This window comes from Dasypus novemcinctus, chromosome 12 (assembly GCF_030445035.2).
Source record: "Dasypus novemcinctus isolate mDasNov1 chromosome 12, mDasNov1.1.hap2, whole genome shotgun sequence".
Classification (NCBI taxonomy): Eukaryota; Metazoa; Chordata; class Mammalia; order Cingulata; family Dasypodidae; genus Dasypus; species Dasypus novemcinctus.
Window position 1 is genome coordinate 33689776 of NC_080684.1, and position 6786 is coordinate 33696561.

Below are 6786 nucleotides of genomic sequence, written 5' to 3' on the forward strand. Positions count from 1 at the left end.
ATTACCAATTCTAGCGGAAGGGAATTCTTGTGTGGGAAGACGATTCAAGGAGGTAATCTCACTTTTGGTAGCAGTCACCTGTCTGCATGCAGAGACAGGCATGAGATAAGGACTAAGCTGAAGCCATCTTGCCCCCTGCCCCAGCTCTATGTCCTTAATTAAACTCAAATATATGGAAGATGGGTAGGGGTGTGTGGGGGGCCAGGTCACTGACCTAGCTTTCTAGGCTCAACAATCTATTATATTCTTACTCTCTATGCAAGGGGGGAAATTGGCTAGTTTCTTTGGTTATCAATCTTGAGTTTCTCCTGTTGTCAACACAATTGATTTCCTTTTGTCCTACGCCTGGTGGAGCTAGAAGAACATTCTAGGCGAATGGAGAATATGACGTACTACCACTCTGTCCCTGAAGGGTGAATGGATGCTCCTACAGTCGAAACCATCCATTATCAACATTCACAACTTAAGATTTGAGTGTCTTCACCTCCGCTGTGCTGCCGGGACATGCATGCTTGAGATTAGAGAAACTCCTCTGGGCTCCGGGTGTGCCTGTTTTTTGGCTGCCTTCTCTTCAGTAATCCCTTCTCTTGGCTTGATAAATAAGGTTTCAATGGTGAGGACCTCAGGCTTTGGGGCAAGGTGATATGGCAGGAGGTTCATGCCCCCTCCCTGGCACTTGCGACCTGCCATGTGCCACCAGGCACTGGCAGGACCAGGGAAGAGGCAGCCTACGCCCCAGCAGGACAGTCGCCAGCTGATGGTTGTCGAAGGTCCAGTGGAGCAAGAGCTGGCTTACCTTGCCCTTGGACCCACACTGTTAGAGTAACTAGGAAGGCGCGCTGGACTGAAGCCTTAACAGCCCAGGGGCCAGCGCTGCAATGAAGACCTTAGAAACCCGTAAGGCACACAGCTCCTCTTTACTGCCTATTTTCCATCACTCTGGGCCATTGAGTGTTGATCGAGGCTGTTCTAGTGAGGGCTTTTCTAGCTTTGAAGGTCAAGGCTGTCAGGGGTGTTGTGGCTCAGACTGTCCCCCTTTAGTCATGCAACCTGGCAAGTCACCAAACCTCAGGTCTTCATCTTAGAAATGAAGGCATTAATGGATGGTATCTGGCATATTTCTGAGGTGCTAGTTTGCACAGACCCTAGAATGGGGTGGAGAGCTTCTTAGAGAGGCAGAGCACTCCCACTGAACTCTCCGTTGTGAGCAGGGAATTAGGTGGAAGAGGGTGGAGTGAGCAGAAGTGGAGCTCGCAGAGGACCCTGGATTCTGAGGATGTTGGGACAAGCCCTGGGCTCACGTTACCCATCTTGTGATCTTGGACAGGTCTCTTCACTCTCTGAGAGGCTCAGTTTGCTCGTGTGTGAAACGGGGATATTAGTATTGCCCTAGTTGTTTCAGAAGGGGATGGCAAAATGAACAACACATGTGATGGGGACCTGAAGAGTTACTGCTGATGAGGTTCCTTGACGTCCTTGAGAAGGCAGCTGGGTGTGGGAGTCCAAGTCAGTGAGCAGGGTGGGGCCCACCCTTACTCTTCCCTAGAGCTTCATTGTTGTGGTCTCGAAGCAGTCAAGAATTTTCCCTTTAAAATAAATACTCATCCATGCAGGGAGTGCTCATATCCTCAAACCATCACCACCAGCTCTGTAGTCGATGGCCAGTGAACGCCTGAGCAGGGATGAGCTGGCTGCCAGCTGGGACCACGTTGGGGAAGAGACAGGAGCTTCTGGGAGTGGGAGGGGTTGGGAGGTGCGCGGTCCGATGGCAAGATGCAGCCGAGGACATGACATCGTTTTTAATTTATTACCACCCTATTGGGATTTCTAGGCATTTTCTACAACTTCTGCTGACAATGAGAAGGGAAAAACATTTACTTTGTGCTGGAAATTGTGCTAAGTGCTGCATGCACTATTTCATTTATTTTCACATCAACCCTCTGAAGTAAGTCTACTTACTTCATTTATTTCATCACTTACCACTATTGTCCCTACTTTACAGATGAGAAAATGGAGGCCACAAGTGTAGGTGACCCTCCTGAGCTCCGGAAGCTAATACACGATGGGGCTGGGATTCCATCCAGGCGTGTCTGGCTTAATCCATGTCCTTAGTGCACAATACAGCTTTTGTTTATTACAAAGCACCGGACAAGGGTAAAACATCATGATAGCTTTTCTCCCCTAAACAGAGAATCCTTCAGAATCTTTCCTCTCAGGACACTGTAGTCCTTTTCATACAGCATGAGAAGGCAAGCAGGACAACCAAAGGTCCAGGTTTTGAAAGTCCAGGGTTTGTACCACCCAGTGTAGAGCAGGGCAGCTCTGCCTTGGACCCAGCCTCAGAAGCTTCCTTCTCTTTGCTGTTTACTCCGGGATCCTCATGGAAGATGCTGATGAGTTATGCCCTCCCAGTCCTTTGACAGGGCTCCTGGTCTGCCCTGGTGCTGGGGTGCTGCCCCCCACAAATACCAGGCTGAGAGCCGAGTGCCACTGTTGGACCTTCAGCAAGGACACCTGGCCTGGCGTCCCCCACCTTATCATCAGGTCTAACCTGAATCCTGCCTCCTGCCATCACCTGGCCTTTTCCTTTCCTCCAGCTCTCGGGGGAAACGGGGAGACATCCCACTGCTTGACTGTCTAGGGCACAGGCAAAGTCTGCTTTTCCAAGCACAGCGAAAAAGATAACCCGAGGAGACAGCCTGCTCTGGTATGACGTCCCCCAACCTGATGTCCCCAAGAAGGGACAGGATGCCAGGCAATAGTGCAGAGGATCTGGGTGAGGGACTGGGAGTGTAGGAAATTAGGATTAGGAAGATGCAGAGAAACCCTGGGGTCCCAGCTGAGCTCAATCTCCCGGCTGCCGGCTGCCAAGGGAAGTGGAGGTGCAAGTACAGGGGGGAAGAGCCCAGTCCTCAAGGATGTGGGGGCTGCTAAGCGACCGTGCAGACCACCGGGGCCCTCTTTCACTGCCCGCTAGTCCTGCTTCCTCACCAGCTCCTCCCCCAGCCAGCAGGTAGGGGTGGGGGTGACTCCACATCGGGGTCTTCCCCTGCACAGTCCCAAGACACCCAGCTCTCCATCTCCCAGCCTTCCTGCAGCAACCGAGACCCCCTCCCCACGGAGGCTTTGGGGGCTTCTGTACAATACAGGGGGCAACTCCCTGACCAGCGCCCTGGATTGAGCCCTCACTTCCTGCTGTACCCCATGCTGAGATCCAGGGCCGGGGCAGGGCTGGCGAGTGCCTCTCCTGCTAACTCTTCTTGTTCAAGGTGCACCAGGAGACAGTTCCAAGCCTTGCTTTTGTGTAGGTGCCCATGCCCCAAAGAGAGCGGGTCCCTTGGACCAAGGCCCTCGGTCATTCCCTGTTGTCTCCCGCAGAGGCACACCAAGGGGCCGTGAGCTGAATTCTCACCTGGGCTGGAGGAGAAGGATGCCCGTCTTTCTAGCTGGTGACAATATGGCCTCCCTGGGACACGGGCAGAGGGGACACCTCCCCTCTTCCTCACTCCCTGTCTTCCGTACATCCTTCTCCCGCCCCTTCCCCATCATCCCTCTGGACCCACACAACCCTCCTTCCCCTCAGCGCTGGCCCGCCCACCCTCTCCACCCTCTGGGCCATGAGCAGAATGCCAGAGCCTCCGGACATGGCGGAGGCCTCTCCACACGTGCCCAGGAAGCAGTGGACTGAGAGAGGCAAACCAGTCGGCACATTGGGCAATGTCGTGCGCCAAAGCTAGATCCGGTAGCCACGGCTAATGGCAGGTGGGGAGAAATGCGGGGACACAGTCAGGACAGTGGTGTTTGAATATATCTGGGTCACAGGCCCCTCTGAGGATCTGAAACAAGCTTTCCTTCCTTTCCTCAGCAAAACCGCACATGTCTAGGTAAACGTCCAATTTTACAAGACCTCCCAAAAGCCCGGCCCTCCAGTGGAGTGCTCCACGGACCCAGTTGACGAGCCAGCTGTGGGAGTTTGTGATCCCACTTGAGAGAACTGTGTCATAAATAAGAGGAAGGAAGGCACAGGTGTGACAATGTGAGTGAACACAGGGACAGTCGCCCCCAGCAACAGCTCTCCAGCAAACAGGAATTTTGAGCAGGGGAGAGATGGGGGAGGAGAAAGAGGCAAATGTGGGGGAGGGGGTGAACAGAGGAGGGTGGCCATTCCAAATCATCAGCCATCTGGTGTCTCTGAAGAGACCCTGGGAATCCCTGGGATGAACAGAACCAACTTGTATCCTCGGTGCAGGCCCTGGCCTTGCAACTCATCACCTGTACAATTACAGTAAATCCCTTGATGCACCTGGGCCTCAGTTTCCCATCTGTAATTCTTATCTCATGGGATCATTAGATTAAATGAGACCAGGAATGTAAAAACAAGCAAACAAATATACACCTGGTAAAGGACAAAGTGCTGTGCAGAAGGGAGCTATTTAGAGCCATATGAAGGTGGCCAAACAGGTGGCCAAACCGCTCCTGTCCCCTCCAAGGGTCAATAACTCAAGGTGCTGCCCACTTTGGAAGGGGTCCCAAAGGAGATCTGCTCGGCCAAACATGATACTCCCTTTTGCTTTCTGTGGGTGAAAGTACTTGTGCTTGGCTAGTGTCTGCAGAGAACAGGGCAAAGGAAAATGTCAGCAATGACATGGTTTCATGGATTTGCTTAGACAATCTGCACAATATCCCCAATATAAAATTCTGTCATTATCATCTTGCCGTAGTCCAGCTCAGGGGTTGCTGCCGGGAGGCCGGGGCCTGTTGGGCCGGCAGCAACCCCTGAGCTGGACTATGGCAATTGGCGCCCAACGTGACTGTAGCCCATCTCGCCGTTCCCTCAGCGTGGGGCTCATCTCGCCGTCCCCCCACGCTGCCGCTCAAGGTAGGGACTCTCCGGCGTCTCCATTCCCCTCCCTGTTGCTCAAAGATGGGGGCCTCGCTCTCATCCCAACAGGTCCCTCAAGTCCACATGTTAGCGGCCCTTTTAGAAACCCACCAGGTCTCAGTCTCTCTCCGTCAACTCCAGCGGTACTGGGACCTCCTCCTCCCCTTCAATCCTTGGCTCGCCACTTGCGCTCTCTGGAGCCCTACCACCTATGAACGTTTGATTCAGCGGGTAACGTCCGCAATGGAACTTGAGCGCAAGCAGTTTCCCCCCGGTCTCATCCCAACCCTCGTCGCCATTCGCGCTTGCCTCCAGGGCGTGCCCTCCCCTGCCTCTGCTCTCACCTGCGAGCCCAGCCGCCCCTCCGGCGGCGACTCCGATGGAGATGATGATGCCCGCTCCCTGTCTGCCCAGCTTGAGGCTGCACTCCAACTGAATCCCCCCGCAGCCTCTGACCCGGACTCCAACCAAGATGGCGAACTTCCGCCTTCTTCCCCATCCGCCACGCCCTGCCAACAATGCCAACATGGCGCACTTCCTCCTTCTTCCTCGTCTGCGCCCTCCTCCTGCCTTTATCCGCCTCTTCCTGCCCCGTCACCATCCGGTCCCGCCCCGGATGCCTTCCGGCCGCCATCTTCCGCTAAACCGGAAGCGCCTCTGGCGCCATCTTGGCCGGCGCCCGGAAGTGACGCAGCCGCCCCGCCATCTTGGCCGGCGCCCGGAAGTGACGCAGTCACCCCGCCATCTTGGCCAGCGCCCAGGAGTAACGCAGCTGCTCCACCTTCCTGGCCAACTCCAACTGGAAAGGGAAACCAACCCGCCACTCCGCCCTTCTCCGCCCCCTCCCGGAACCCGTTTTGCAACCCACCGCCATCTGTGCTCAACCCACCAACTTCCTCTCGTTCCAAACTCCCGCCACCGCCGGCCTACCACGCACCCTCTGCACCTCCTGCCCACGGCGATAGTGATGACGATAACGGTGACTATACCCCCCCCAACCCGATTATGACTCAGCCTTTCTCCGTGCGCCACCCACACCGTTAGCAGATTTGTACCCACTAAATCCCGTCTGCAACGCTGCTAATCCAAAAGTTTGGATCCCCTTTTCACCTAAAGACCTGCAAAATCTCCGAACTGCCATCAAAGAGGATGGTCTAGCCAGCCCCCATGCGCAAGACCTTCTTGAGCGCATGGCCGTCCCCTGCTGCATTCCCTATGACTGGATCTCCCTCGCCCACGCAGTCCTCACGCCTGGCCAGTTCATCGACTGGCGTGCCCACTTCGGAGTGCTCTGCGAAACCCAGCTTGCAGACAACGCGCGCGTCGGCCTTACGTTCCCTGCCAATGCCTTCCTCGGCCTTGGCCGTTTCGGCCAGCCTCAAGCTTATGCCAGACTCCCGCCCGGCTTCTTTCTCCAGCTCCGCGACTGCGCCTTCAAGGCTTTCCGCTCCTGCGCTGCCGCTTCCCCAGAGCCCCTAGTAAAGCTCTACCAGAAGCCCGAAGAGCCCTTCAACTACTTTGTTGCCCGTGTTCAAGCCGCCGCAGAGAGAAAGGTGGTCGGAACTCAGGCGCAAGCTTCTTTCGTTAAGGATATCTTGCAAGAGGGGGCTAATCCAGCATGCAAGGCAATTATCCGCCCCTTGCGTGACAAACCCCTCCATGACTGGGTGCTTGCCTGCTCGGGCGTCTCCAGCCAGGCCTCTGCTATGGCCGCTGCCGTTATTGCCGCAGTTCAAGCCTCCAACCAATGCTTCTGTTGCGGAGAGCACGGTCACTATGCCAGAGAGTGCCCCAACCGTCCTGCCATTCGCCCCGCACCCGAACCTCCAGGCCCGCCAGTCACAGCCCGCGCTCCTCGCCTACCGTCTACCCCATGCCTGCGCTGTGGGAAGGGATACCATTGG

The 6786-nt window shown here is 55.5% G+C and overlaps 1 long non-coding RNA gene across 1 annotated transcript in view; it reads right to left on the reverse strand.

Annotated features, from left to right (window-relative positions):
* The window catches only part of LOC111764753 (uncharacterized), a 31515-nt gene extending 26158 nt beyond the window's left edge, over positions 1-5357 (reverse strand). The window contains exon 1 of the long non-coding RNA XR_002797286.1: positions 5227-5357. This is a non-coding gene — a long non-coding RNA (uncharacterized lncRNA). The remainder of the gene's footprint in view (positions 1-5226) is intronic.
* Positions 5358-6786: the final 1429 nt, after the last annotated feature.